Source organism: Magallana gigas, chromosome 6 (assembly GCF_963853765.1).
Source record: "Magallana gigas chromosome 6, xbMagGiga1.1, whole genome shotgun sequence".
Taxonomy (NCBI): Eukaryota; Metazoa; Mollusca; class Bivalvia; order Ostreida; family Ostreidae; genus Magallana; species Magallana gigas.
In genome coordinates, this window is record NC_088858.1 from 42,904,253 (window position 1) to 42,919,948 (window position 15,696).

At 32.5% G+C, this 15,696-nt stretch overlaps 4 non-coding genes across 4 annotated transcripts; all 4 read left to right on the top strand.

The window, feature by feature from the left end:
• The first annotated feature begins 12,999 nt into the window (after positions 1-12,999).
• On the top strand, positions 13,000-13,072 carry Trnar-ccu (transfer RNA arginine (anticodon CCU)). The gene has a single exon. It is a non-coding gene; the product is annotated as a tRNA-Arg (tRNA).
• A 357-nt stretch (positions 13,073-13,429) lies between these two features.
• On the top strand, positions 13,430-13,502 carry Trnak-uuu (transfer RNA lysine (anticodon UUU)). The gene has a single exon. It is a non-coding gene; the product is annotated as a tRNA-Lys (tRNA).
• Positions 13,503-14,869: 1,367 nt separating this feature from the next.
• Trnam-cau (transfer RNA methionine (anticodon CAU)) lies at positions 14,870-14,958 on the top strand. Its single transcript is given in 2 exon segments — positions 14,870-14,906; positions 14,923-14,958. It is a non-coding gene; the product is annotated as a tRNA-Met (tRNA).
• A 361-nt stretch (positions 14,959-15,319) lies between these two features.
• Positions 15,320-15,392, top strand: Trnar-ccu (transfer RNA arginine (anticodon CCU)). Its single transcript has one exon. It is a non-coding gene; the product is annotated as a tRNA-Arg (tRNA).
• Positions 15,393-15,696: the final 304 nt, after the last annotated feature.

Consider the following 15,696-nt stretch of genomic DNA (forward strand, 5'->3'; position numbering starts at 1 on the left):
TAGACCTCTACGTGCGGAATAACGTAAGGCTCCACACAAAACTTTTCCTACTTCTGAGTATAAAACATTAAAAAAAAAATTATCTATATGTAGCATGGTGCTTCCTTTTACTATTTTATCAGCTTCAATTTTTTTTTTGTATTTCTTCAAAACTTTTTTTGAAACTGTTAACCAGTGATAAAGTCACCAAAATTTTATACATACAACCGTTCGAATTCTAAGTTTTTGAAAGAAACTATTTCATTCATTTTATTTTGTTTTAAAAAGATATACCGCCTTTGAAGGCATATTTGTGGAAATCACAAATGAAATTAAGTCTTTTTATACATTTTAACTTATTTTAAAAGCAAAATTCGTTCAGACTGCAATAATATTGTTACTAACACTGGAATAGCTGGTGTCAGACATGTGAAAACCCGACATTGAAAGATAATGCTTTTAAGAAATGGTTGGTACGGAAATCCCATTATCAACTTAAAATCTAAACGGTTCCGGTATGTTCCAGGATAGAAGTGACAAGCTGATTGAAGGATTGACCAGATATTCAAATGTCATTTGTCTTTAACATTGAAATGCGTTACATTTAACAGACAGATATTTTTTCTATAAACAGCTGAGGGCCGCGGCGATTCGGGTGAGGGTACTCTATGTTTAATGGGCGATGTACCCTCTTAGTCCGATTATATGGCTAATCCATCATACAGATCTAGATGTATGGGACGATATATCAGCGGTTAGGGTCAGAATGCTCTTTACCTGGTCACCAAAGAAGCTCGGAACTTGCAGAGCTAATGTCCAAGGTCGGTGTAAGGTCATGAAAAATCCAACAGGCGGAGCATTCAAGTAATAAGAATTTATTGAAAAATTGTTGGGTTTTTGCATTAACCAAATAAATTTCCTTAAAATATACTTACAATATAAAATCATAAACTTTTTATTGAGGCAAATTTTAACCCGGAAGATTGTCTCATGAATTAAAAAAAATGAAACCTTTAAAAGAATGGCATGCATTAGGACTATTACTTTTACTTTCGATTTAGAAAAGCTTGCACAATTTGATAACTTCTCCAAGGTACAGCGTCTATCCTTACCCTATGTTTTGAAAAATTTAAAAAGTAATATTAATCATATTTTAGAACGAAAAATTAAGATAATAACTAATTCCAAAAACTTAAATTTCACACAAACTATAGAATAATTTAAAAAAAGATTTTATCAAATAAATGTACACTGAACGCCTGGGTTACTTTTGCATGAACTTTAATAATGGTATGTAATGCTAATATTTAAGAAAATCACACTTTTTTATTTGAATCTTTTGTATTTTCTAAACAGTACAAAATAACAAGAATATCAATTTACAGTCCGCTCTTTCATTTTCTTCATGTAATACTATAAAAACAAGTCATATTTTCTTCCCATTTTACAAAAGTTACTGAAAGTTGTATCGGTTAATGTGCATGTAATTTCTCAATTAAATCCTTTTGTTGTTTCTCAATCATTATTTTTTTCCATTTAAATACATCTACAATGTGTGTTTCATAAGTACCACGGAGAAAGAACATATAGTTTTGAAGTAAACCTAATAGAAAATTTTAATTAGAAAAAAAACTGCTTCAAAATAATAGTCCAATTCTGGTTGTGACGGTTTATTTGTTTCATAAAACAAATTCATCTACATCGTATATAAAGAATTATTAATACATATCGTTTTCCATATCACACCCTGTACCAGCCCGAGACTCCAATATCAGCCAGAGGGGCCTGTATTAGCCCTGCAGATCAATATCAGCCAAACAGACTCAGTATCAGCACTTGAGACTGATACGGGTATTATAAAGTATTAATCCTCTTGACGTCACATTTAAAATTTGTTAAAATTGACGTCATCTAAAAATTTAAAATATTTATATAAATCGTCTTATTTTCTGATTTTAGCTGTAGAAAATTATAAGGAAAGGATTTTATTTTTTCTTAAGTGAGTTTAGCATTACAATTCATTAAAAACCAATTCACAGTTTCTAAATCGTAAATTGCTGCGTAATGATAAGTCGTGTAATTGGAACACAAGTTTTACGAAACGTAGTGACAAAATATAAACAGCTATAAATGTTGCATATCTCACATATATTTAATAATAATAAGGAAAATGATGATACCGTAAAATGTTATATGGCATTTGAATCTGTCATTTCACAGTGTTTTGTTTTCAATTGATCCATAATATGCGGATTAAATAAACCCAATCAATTGGTGAACGAAACCAAAACGGTTCCCTTTTCTAACACTCTGTGGTTTGCTTTGGGGGTTTTTCAGTACAGAAATTATTTTTTACACTTTAATTTTTCTATCTTTGAAACAAGATCAAAATTCTGGAGGCGTAAATAGGTAAAGGTATGTAACTTGTTAAGTAAATTGGTTTCTTCGGAAAATTACTGGAAACTGTTATAGCCAAAAATATCGGATCAAGCAGCTTTAAATCAATCATATAAAATGTATATTATTAACTAAAGGCTATTGTTAAAACAAATGTATTTGTAGCATACATGTAGAATGTCAACAATTCAGAGAGAAAATACATTTAATGTGAATGCTGTAAATGACTCATTATCGAACCCCTAACTCTTCTCCGAAATAGTTATTCACAGAGAACACATCTTTGAGAGGGGTAAATTCCGCATATATGGTATTTGCAGGAGTGAGGTAATTTTCCGATTTATTTATGCTGCTTGTGCTGCATTTTATTTAGTTGATGAAGTATGAATATGCATATGGCATAGATAAACACTGCAAATCTTTACAGAAGCGTGCCATGATGCCAAAGAGCGCCCAGGGCGGGGTTCTAAAATACCCGTGTCAGGTCCAGAGTAAACAAAACGACCCAGCACCGCACAACACCATCCACATGTAAATGGATCAACGTCTGGAAAGTGCTTTATTTATTTTCTGCTCCGAATGCCATCCTCAATACAAATTTCCTAATAAAACTATCACTTGTTTTTCTTCCTGGCCTATGAAAACAGGCGAAGACTATGAGAGAGAGGCGGTGATCGAATTTAGAGTGACTTTCTTCGGTTTTGTTTAGATTAAGAAAAGATCGACGGAATTTAATCTCACTTAATTTCAGATTTCTGGACAAATAATAATATTTGGTCGCGAACTGTGTTGCTAATGTATCTTGGGGACACAAGGGCCGAAGCCTTTTGAGTGTGGAGATACAGATAGTCTGATTGTTATCTGAGTCTTCCATGCAGCCTTGGGGAGCTTCTTGCCACAGCCATAGTCAGATAAATTAGTGGACAGATTCAGCATATTGACTAAACAAACAAAATAGGGGGTAGACTTGGGAATTATTAACGCAAGAAACCTTATTAAATTTTTATAGACATCTTAATGTCTTTTTATTAAAAATGATGTAAATGAAAGCAATGATGTAATTTGACCCAATGTATTTCCCAGTTAACTTCTTTTGTCATTAAACTTGAAGTGTACTATCCAATTCCTATGGTGTTTTATCGTTAGATTTATCGACTTCTCAATTTATCAAAGGTAAAAGAATTTTATAGTTATACTTTCATTAAAAATGGTCAGCTCATTTATTATCATAAATAAATGGTTAATCATTTCCTGGCAGAGACAATCAATAAAATAAAGTTAATGTGCGTATGACGCATTTGATTAATTTTTGATATACCTCACTCATTTGATTATAAAAAAACTGGTTTGATCAAGAGTAGTGAAATTGAATAAAGAATAAAGTTGTTAATAAATAATTAAAATATAAAGTTGCAATGTTGATCATATATAGCATTTCCGAGAAAAAACCGGAAAATTGTGTTATAGAAATTCTTCGAAAAAATTAATTGTGCATGTTTTAATTAAGTGGAAATTAGTTTTTACGTTTTCACATTAATTTATTGCGACAAAACAATAAGCACCCCGTCTCGACCAATTACATAGATAAACTCTTGCCCTGATTTTGTTACATTTAACAATTATGATGGTTTTATCTGCTGTGCTACTCTAGGTGTTGCCCTTTTTAATAAGTCCCTGCGCGCAGTGATACAATATCATAGGTTTGACCGTTTGACAGAAAAGTTCTGTTTGAAGCGTAAAGCATAGTCCGGTATGCTTCTGCAGGTTTTTGCAGATGGTAAATTACAACAATGACAAGAAAAATAAGTCCAATTTTTGGGGTTTCAAAGAAAGAGCCAACTTTTAAAAAAATATTGTAATCAAATGAACAAAATCATCTCCAATGGAGGACATTAATATAAGAAAGGCGATGGTCAGGATTAATCAGATAGGCATTTGCAAATTCTTAGTCACTGAAGTGTTTAGAGTCCATTAATTTCTTTATTAAAAAGAAAGCGTCTAAATGCGATAGAAATGATAAGATTTATCGGGTGCAATAACTGAAATGGAGAGGGTTGATCATTTAAATGGACTGGACAATGAAGATATAACCTAGAGGGCTGGTATATAACATCTTAAAGGCTATCTTGGGTTTATCGGGGTATCTGAATCGACAAAGAACTCTACACTTCTTACACAGCTGACAAACTGTGCGAAATGTATTGACAACGTATACCGCCTCCCGGCAGTGATGGGTTACTCGGTTTTGACTAGATGAATAGATCATCACTTGACGTTTTGTAGCTTACTTTGAAACGTTTCAGACCTTAAAAGAACCCCCTGAAATGCGTACTATTTCTACGTTTTACGAATTTAGTCTCGGCAATGCCAGCAGTGGCGTACATGTAGATATAGTCAAAATAATTGTAAGCGGTCGCAGTCCCTCCGAAGCTGAACACATATTTCAATTGCAACGGCCGTATTGATCTGGTATATATTAGTCTGAATCCCTCAGTCATGAATTTGTTATTGATATTACATAAAAAGCTTTAATAAATAAAAAAAAATCACGGTCAGCGTTGATAATTTTGGGATATTTGTTCTATTTTATGTCTTTTGTGTATGATTTTTCTACAATCAAATATCAGGGAACAAGAAATCAAAGAAAATGTAAAACAAAACACACACCAACAGATACCATACTAGAATCAAGAAAGTAAATCTCAAAAAATAAAAAAGTTCTATGTGGGGCTATCATATTTCTTGGCAGTACTGTATTTCTGAATCAATTTTATACTTGTATTTTGTTTGATAAGGGAAAACACGTTGTATTTCACGGTTATCTTGTGATGCAAACGTATTTATTGCCTGTTTTAAAACAGGCAATTAATAACTGAGGCAATTAATTTTCACTTTATCCAAGCTGTGATCTGAAAAAGCAGTGTAATGAAACGCAATTTTGTTAATTTGTACCATATGGATCTAGATCTTGAACTTAAGACTCAATCAGTAATAATTCATTCGAAAGTGTATAACTATCAGAACAAGTTTGGTATACCTCAGGAAAAGTTCCGACACAAACGCAGTCAGTATTTACAATTAAAAAAATATCAATGTTTAAATCAAAGGCCTGAAGGGCCACAATGGCGTCGAGTTAAGGTTAATTTGAAGAGTAAAAACCTAAATTATTTTTTAAACAAGTGAAAAGCTGTCAATGTGACAGCTTACCGTTTTCTTTTTATATGCGAATTGTATCCATAATCCATGTCAACCCATATCCAGTGAATAAAGTACCCTATATGCAATATTTTGCTAAAAAAGACTTAGTTCAAAAGCTGGTATTTTTTCATAAATAATCAGAAATAAAAATCCTAGAAATATGCACACCTCTGATACATGTACAATTAATCTGCAAAAGAACAACTTTTTATCTATAAAACTGTAGGAATAGTTATCCGTACCATGAGGTTACCCTATATGCAATATTTTGCTAAAAAATGACTAACTTCAAAAGCTGGTATTTTTTTCACAAATTATCAGTAATCAAAATCCTAGCAATATGCACACCTCTGATATATGTTTAATTGATCTGCAAAAGATCAACTTCTTATCTTGAAAACTGTAAGAGGAGTTATCCGTAAACTGAGGGTACGCTACATGCAATATTTTGCTAAAAAAGATGACTAAATTCAAAAGCTGGTATTTTTTTCATAAATTATCAGTAATCAAAATCCTAGCAATATGCACACCTCTGATATAAGTACAATTGATCTGCAAAAGAAAAATTTCCTATCTTGAGAACTGTAGGAGGAGTTATCCGTACAATGAGGGTACCCTATATGCAATATTTTGCCAAAAATGACCAAGTTCAAAAGCTGGTATTTTTTTCATAAATTATCGAAAATCAAAATCCTAACAATATGCATACCTCTGATATATGTACAATTCATCTGCAAAAGAACAACTTCCTATTTTAAAAACTGTAGGAGGACTTATCTGTACAATGAGGGTACCCTATATGCAATATTTTGCCAAAAAATGACCAAGTTCAAAAGCTGGTATTTTTTTCATAAATTATCGAAAATCAAAATCCTAACAATATGCATACCTCTGATATATGTATAATTGATCTGCAAAAGAACAATTTCCTATTTTGAAAACTGTAGGAGGACTTATACGTACAATGAGGGTACCCTATATGCAATATTTTGCCAAAAAATGACCAAGTTCAAAAGCTGGTATTTTTTTCATAAATTATCAAAAATCAAAATCCTAACAATATGCATACCTCTGATATATGTATAATTGATCTGCAAAAGAACAATTTCCTATTTTGAAAACTGTAGGAGGACTTATACGTACAATGAGGGTACCCTATATGCAATATTTTGCCAAAAAATGACCAAGTTCAAAAGCTGGTATTTTTTTCATAAATTATCAAAAATTAAAAAAAAATAAAAAAAAAAATACATTAGTCAACTTTAAAAAAAAATAGAAAATGTTATTTATCACATAACTAATAAAATTACAATTCATTACAAATTTGCTCACCTAATTCTTAAAAAGTTTTGAATTTCAATTAAAAATTTAAGTTTATAGAAATATCTTAGGAGTTAAAATTTTTTTAGATTTTTTTTCTCTATTTATATGGAAATAAATATTAAAATTATTATTGTGTTTAATTCTATATATTGTATACTGCTGATAACCACTCTGTCTCTTATTATCAATTTCATCTAAAATTCACAAGGGTCCAAATGACACGGGCCGAAAAGATCAGGGGTAGATAAAAGAAAGCACCCATTCACGTTGTTTACAAAGTGAAAGTAGTTCACTAGTTGGTTTAAAATAACTTTTGGTTGTAGATGTACTTATCACTCGATTCGGAAGTTTTGTTTCTACAAGATCAAACATTTGTGCATTTTCTTTCGATATGGATACAAAATAATCTATTTTGCAGGCTAGTACATTTCATAACCAAATTGAGTATGTAAGCCCAGCTATCGCATGTGTCTCGGTGCTAGTGTATTCATCCGCTGAAACTGAGACATATTGTTTTCAATAAAATGTGAACAGTTTTAAAGACGGCAACCATTTCGAATCTGCAAACTTGTTTTGTTGACGTACAGTTCTGCTCGAAATTGAAGTATGTCATCTATTTTTCTTCAAACACACACGAAAACTTTGCACTCATTTGAGTTGTTTGGCTCCTAAAAATGTAACTTCCGGACGTACGATCCCTAGATGGCTTTCGAGCTTCGCTCGACGCCATAAAAATTGAGATCCAAAAAAATTTGTAAACACACTTCAATGGACTCTATAGCTACACCACTGGTCTTGGACTCATAGAATTTATCTACCCGTCCAATGAGCCAACCTTTTAATTTTGAAAAAATTATATGCACGTGTGGTCCTAAGTTTCCAATAGAACATCAAGTTATAAATATTTTGAATTTTATCAGTAAAGTACCTTTTGGTTTGATACAAAGAAAGCAAGGCATTTAAACAAATTCAAAACAAGCGGATAGTATGATAAAAAAAATCTGCAAAATGCATGCATAACATTGATCAAAAATTAAAAATGTTTTTCATAAACGATTTGGGTTTTTTCTGGCGTTTGAAATGTATTTTTAGTGATAAATTTAACTGTGAATGTTTAATAATAACTAATATTAATAATGTAGGAGACAATGCCTCCAAAAATTCCATTTAAAATTATTTTTTATATAACCTAAGATAGCAAGAAATCAACATCTTGTCAAAGCAATTCTGTAAGTCAAGTGTTATCATGGAAAAAAACACAATCCGATATTATTAAAAAATATATAAGTAATACCAGACTGTTGCATAACTATATCCTTTAAAATCAGAACTAGTAAATCAGCAACTTTATAATTGAAATCTTTCTGTGATGTTTTATGTACGATGCATGGCTAATTAAGTTCTATACGAAAAAAGATAAATTACACAGTTCTTTGCCACAACAGGCCTCAAATTAAATCATATATATTCATACCGATTTTATCGAAAACATAGCTTCAATTCAATATTGCACGTTTTGTAAATGCTTTACATTATCTTAATTTCTATGATAATTTCAATACAAAAGGCTCAGAAATGAAGACAACAAGATTTATTAAATTAGGATAAACCCTGTTTTATTGTAAGTTTAAGGAAAGAACGATAACTCTTATAAAAGTTAAACCTTAACTAGACTTATTCACGGAATTCAGACAATGGTTCACGGACCATAAACTACATTTATCGACGTTTAACTTATTGAAAACAATTATTTCGGCTACCATTGCAACACCTTAAAATTTACTTATATGACAAATAAGGTTAATGATATGTAAACTTTGCCATGTATCTCTAAAGTTTAGCTTTTTAAATTATAATTTATGGTTTTCTCACTATAGTGTATGGATTTTAAGGCTTTAAAGTCATGTGATAAAAATAGTTTAATATTTGAAAAATAGATGTCTTATTTTGTATCGGAGTAGCTCAGTTTTTAGTGCACAAATTAAATTTCTAAAATACACATATAGTTTACAATTAAGCAATAGCGAACATTGATTTTGTTCATAATTAAAAACTTACCTGCAGTGTATCTCAAAATTTTAAATTAAAAGCCAAAGAAAAACATTTTTAAATACCTAATCAATATCGAAGAACCATTCAATAGCAACAACAAATTTGAAGAACAATTTGAAGCGATAATCTTTGATTAACAAGTGTTAATACATGTAGTTTCTGATGTATATCTATTTCATTCATCAGTAATTAATCATAAGAATCATCATCAAGAACAGCATTCATCCTCTTATCCAGATTAGCAGATCAATCATAATGCATGTTACATAAGAAAATGAGAGATGTATAGGTTGCACGTCACCACAAAAATAGGCCATTCCAAGTTTTTTCTATGTTTAGCGTCCGCGGACGGATTGGTTTTGAGATGTAAAAATTAAAAAAAACCCACAATGGTTGTTCATAAAATTAGATCGCTTTTTCATATGTCGGGCTCAGGATCTCATTTTTTAATCCGGATCAGAAATCAAATATAACAACATTCAAAATGGAAATCACGTAATAGGTATTTGTTATTTTTGTTACAAAGTGAAGAAAATACTTCAAAATATATAACAAATTTTTTTTTGTTGAACCTTTAAAGTTGTGTTTTTTTTTCTAAGGTTTGTGGTTTTTTTTCCTGACAGAAAGATCGGGTGGACGCTAAACAAAGAAAAAACTTGCAATGGCCTTATCAAGGGGTAGTAACCTAAAAAAGATTATTCTCACCATACTAATAAATGGTTTGCAGAGAGCCAAAAGAGGGCAACATCAATGAATAAATAATAAATAAATTACTATATTAAAATTACCTGCAGGTTTTGGTATGGTTTGTACACTATTACCACATCTTTATTTGGAAGTAGCCAAATAAGTCTGCCATTATTATTCTGGTGAAAACTGAACTGTGAATGCATAATCCATATATCATGTGAAAAGATGTCCTTTACATCTTAACATCCATCTTCGGAATTCATACATTTCATTAAAAAAAATGATCTTTACCTTCCACCCTACTATATTAAAAGTTTTGCAGAATTAAGTGTCTTGCATTGATTTAGTTTATGTTTTATGATCAAGATATTGGTTTAATTTAGTTTACAGTTGTAAAAAATAGCTACATTTTAGTCATTTAAATAAATGATAGGTAATTAAACTTAATAAATGTATATCAGTCCCATATCTATTTACAGAAATGCAATGCAAGATGCTGATACTACATATATTATGTACCACGGAAAGGTTTCATAGTAACTCGACGATTCCTTTGTTCACTGATGGGAGCTTCATCCACCTTTCATTACCAAGGGTATCATTAGGCTCCTTAAAAATCAATGATTATAAAGTTCAATTCAATTTATTTCACTCAAACCGTCAACATGACTGTACATGAGGTACATATATATATATTTACAAATGTAGGTATAGAGTCAGAGGTACATGTACAGTACAAATTAGAGGAAAAAAATATGAGAAAAAAGTACAAATGTTCAAGGAGGACAGACTGATTCAAAAATTTCATTTATAAATAAACAGAGTTTTTTTGAGTTTTTTTAAGTTTTAAAGTGGACAATAATTCAGAAAATTTAAAAGTGTTTGGTCTTTACAAAATATAGGTTCCAAGTATTTTTGTCTAATACATGAAAGAGCATTACATTCTAATATAAAGTGCATTTCATCAGCTATTTGATTGTTATTACATAATGTGCAACATCTTTCATTTAGAGGAATGTCTAACCATCTACCGGTTTCTACAGGAAGTCGGTGATTCGACGTACGGAATTTAACAAGTATTTTTCAAAGTTTGATGGTAGAATATTCAAATATTTTTCATATCCAAAAGTAAATTGAAAGTTTTATATATATGACCTTTTAAAGAATTTGAAATATCAGCCGATCATTTCTGCACAAACTGGTCTTTAAGGCATTTGTAATACAATTAACATTTACAGTACATTGTTTCATTCCACATGTTTGAAAAACCACACTTATCAAAAATAGAATGTATACAATCAATCCATGGGTTTTTAGAAAAGTCATTATTACTTTGACTCAATAAGTATTTGTAATTATAAAGTATATGAACAATTTTATTTTCTGGCCCGGTGAACAATTTTGCCCAGTATGAAACCATTCTAGTTTATTATACTTTCATGTTAAATACTGAATTCTATATAAAAAGAAGTAAAATTTTCTTTAAAAATAGGACATTCAGTATAATAAAATAAATAGTGCCTGTTTGGGAGGGTAACTGTTGAAATTGACACCCCGAGAAAACGATTGTCAACCGTTACAGAAAATTTTACTTCTTTTATATAGAAATGAAGTGAATTCTACGGCGAACCGTACGCGCATAATTTACGCGCATGTAACAATTCGTTTTATTATACTTTCATGTTAAATACTGAAATCTGATTGGTTTAGACGCAGTTGATAATCCGTTCTATTACCCTCAGCGTTAGCAACACACTTAGCAACGGGTAACACAACGAATTGTTACATGCGCGTAAATTATGCACGTACGGTTCGCCGTTCGTCATTTCTATATAAAAGCAGTAAAAATATTCTCTAAAATTAAGACATTCAGTATAAAAAAATAAATAGTGCCTGTTTGGGAGGATAACAGTTCAAATTGACACCCCTCGAAAACCATTGTCAACCTCCGCTTCGCGTCGGTTGACAATGGTTTCCTCGGGGTGTCAATTTCAACTGTTACCCTCCCAAACAGGCATTATTTATATAATATATATCAACAGATAACGGAAACCTTCCGGTTTCTCCATAAACCATGTATGATGGGGTACAGCTTTTTAAATTCAGTATATGTTTCAAAAGTTTCAAATGAATACGTTCTATAATTTCTATGTTTTCAAAGCCCCATACTTCACATCCGTATAATAATACCGGCATTACTACTTTATCAAAAAGGTCTAAATGACAATCGACAGGTAAATTAAATTGCCTTATTTTCCTAATGACCCCATACATAGCCTTCTGTGCCTGTTCACATGCATGTGTTTTTGCTTTTCTGAAAGACCCTGAACGTGAAAAAACAACTCTCACATTTTCAATTATTTCATTTCTAAAGTAAAATTCCTTTTTATCATTGGACCTTTAGAAAATACCAATATTTTTGTCTTATTTATATTAACCGTTAACTTCCATTGCTCACAGTATAAATGAAACTGGTTCAGAGCATTTTGTAAATCATCAGGCGTTTCAGCAAGAATTACAGTGTCGTCAGCATAAAAAAGAATACATAGTGTAAAATACATAAACAGTTCATCCTCTATAGGTTTGGTAACACTCTGTAACACAATTATATTTTTATCAATCAAGAACTTCTCTAAAGTACTATCGATTATTATAATAAGGAATAAAACTCTTTGTGTTTTTCTTCTTTTTATTACAACAAAAACAAAGTATACATGCACAATATATTGTTTTGTTTCTGCGAAGATGTTTTGGTTTTGCTTGAATTTGATAAAAAAGGTAGACTTCTCCGATGCTAAAGTTTTCTTCAGGTGAAAAAAAGTGAACTATATAAATTGTTCTAGTCATATCAGGAGTAGGTGAGAGCAGGTTAAAGATGCTCGTTCCTATGTTTTTGCATGGCCATTTTGGATCACCTATCAATAATTATAAATAAGAGAGAGCATCGGTAGCGCAGGTAGCGCGTCAGTCTCATAATCACATGATAGAAACCCGGGGCAAACATTTTTACAATGACCCAAAAATTCTTCCAACTGATACTTCACAATTGGATAACAATTAATCACGTTGTAAAGGTACGACCATATCGCGTACCTGATTCCGTTATCTCTTCGTTTGATGTCAACCACAGTTCTGCGACGCAAGTCTATATGGGTTGGGGTCCTGTTACATGTAATATGACATTCACGTAACCCTACTACATGTAATAGAGCAAATCATTCTCCTATCCTACCCAAGTAAGAACATGTCAAATCAATTTGTGGTACCTAAAACCTTCAAATACAGCACACTTAAGGTCAAATTTCAAAGTTCTTTTCGTTCACACCCTTTAATGTCACCATAAACACATCAATGCAAACCGCCTCCGTGGCCCAATGGATAAGGCATCGGCCTCCTAAGCCGGGGATTGCGGGTTCGAGTCCCTCCGGAGGTTGATCCTCATTTTTTTAATACTTTTATCAAAGACATCCTTTGCCCTCATCTGTTAGGATCAGTCGTTTGACTGTGTTTTAAACACCATCTGCCAAGTATATATGCCGTGAAATAAAGTGGGGCATATTGTTCAAATAACCCTAACTGACATCGAAAAAGAAATTGTAAATCTATCAACCCTTAAACTCGCAAGTCCACACACAATCAGAAATCTGGATATGGATTCTCTTTTCCTTGAGTCATTCAACCTTTGGTAATGTGTGGAAGAACACTGACATTCAATCAACTTTTATGCAATACCAATACATCAACAAAAAATATACGTCCACCCGTACGTCTATTCTGATGTATTTATATAGCCCGCGTAGCTCAGTCGGTAGAGCATCAGACTTTTAATCTGAGGGTCTTGGGTTCGAGTCCCAACGTGGGCGATCACTTTTTATTTAAGCTATAAAACCACCAAGGTAAAGTACAACAAACCACTTGTCAAATAGTTTGGCGGAATTCTAATCAACAAAACTCATTCGTTTACTTATCAAAACAGACGTTTAGAAATAACGACAGACATTCAAACAAAATATACAAGGAGGACAAAATGCAGCATTGATAATTCATATTTGAACAATTTCTTCTATAACAATATATGATATACATAAAACATCACAGTAATTCATTCATAATGCTTGAAAAGTCCACTGATTAATCGACTCTTTTAGTTCAGTCCTTTCCTGAATAGCTGACATCTATCGTCACGACATAAGTACCGGTGAAATGAATTGCAAATTTCATTTTTTTGGCAAACAATTGATATTTACTTGTACCTTAGTACAGTTAACAAGCTAAAGATGAAGTGCCAGGGGAGGGTGATTCTACTTTGTTATAAGCGAAATTTATTGTGTCCGTCAAGTTTACAACATACTATATAATCATGGAGATTGAAAACCACTTTGCTGTAAGCGGCCAGTCATTATAAGTGTGTTCGCTATAACCATGGTTTACTGTAGTAATAGATGTAGTGCAGCAGTATTAGCAATAGTAGCTTTAAAAGTAACCGCGTCCCCAAATTAACGGTCAAAATTTAAATTTTCTAAAATCAGAATCGAACACAACTATCCAATTATGCAACGATGTGAGCACCTTTACAATTTGGCTACTGCAGAGCTGAAACATTGTCACTTTTTAAAAAATATACATGGTACGTTTTACATATGTACCGAATCTCAGAAATTAATCGTTTTCATCTTGAATATCGGGTAAAATACCTTTCATCATTTTCCCCCTCTCTTTACTGCCCATTGCAAACTCCTTTTGAAATCAAGGGGGATTAGCTCAGATGGTAGAGCGCTCGCTTTGCATGTGAAAGGTACCGGGATCGATACCCGGATTCTCCATACCTTTTTCTTCACCCTTTGCACTACCTTTCCTTATGGTAAAACCTCTTTTTGATCTCTTGCTGTACTACGAGATTGTTTTGAAAAACACAACTTTAATCATCTACAACTGTCAGATGAAACACCTTGTTCAACACATCATTTACATCAATTACAAGCCATGGAGATGTGTACGTCCAAAAAAAGGTTAAAGTTCCTTTAGAATATTGGTATGAACGTTAATCACGGTTGCAAAAACATAACTAATCACTGGCTTTGAATAACCTGTCATTTACAGTGAGTAATAACAAACTTCTGTATGAAGTTGATACAATGTAAAGGTGGCATTTCTTTCACTTGAGGTACGTACATGATAGAATTCTTTACATCTAGGATCCACCTCTAGTCTCTATTATTAAATACAGAGAGCCTCGGTAGCGCAGTAGGTAGCGCGTCAGTCTCATAATCACATAAAAGAGCGATCTGAAGGTCGTGAGTTCGATCCTCACCCGGGGCAAACTTTTTTACAATGACCCCAAAATCCTTCCAACTGATACTTCACAATTGGATAACAATTAATCACGTTGTAAAGGTACGACCATATCGCGTACCTGATTCCGTTATCTCTTCGTTTGATGTCAACCACAGTTCTGCGACGCAAGTCTATATGGGTTGGGGTCCTGTTACATGTAATATGACATTCACGTAACCCTACTACATGTAATAGAGCAAATCATTCTCTTATCCTACCCAAGTAAGAACATGTCAAATCAATCTGTGGTACCTAAAACCTTCAACTGCAGCACACTAAAGGTCAAATTTCAAAGTTCTTTTCGATCACACCCTTAAATGTCACCATAAACACATCTATGCCAACCGCCTCCGTGGCCCAATGGATAAGGCATCGGCCTCCTAAGCCGGGGATTGCGGGTTCGAGTCCCGCCGGAGGTTGATCCTCTTTTTTTTTTTTTATTCTTTTATCAAAGACATCATTTGCCCTCATCTGTTAGGATCAGTCGTTTGACTGTGTTTTAAACACCATCTGCCAAGTATATATGCCGTGAAATAAAGTGGGGCATATTGTTCAAATAACCCTAACTGACATCGAAAAAGAAATTGTAAATCTATCAACCCTTAAACTCGCAAGTCCACACAAAATCAGAAATCTGGATATGGATTCTCTTTTCCTTGAGTCATTCAACCTTTGGTAATGTGTGGAAGAACACTGACATTCAATCAACTTTTATGCAATACC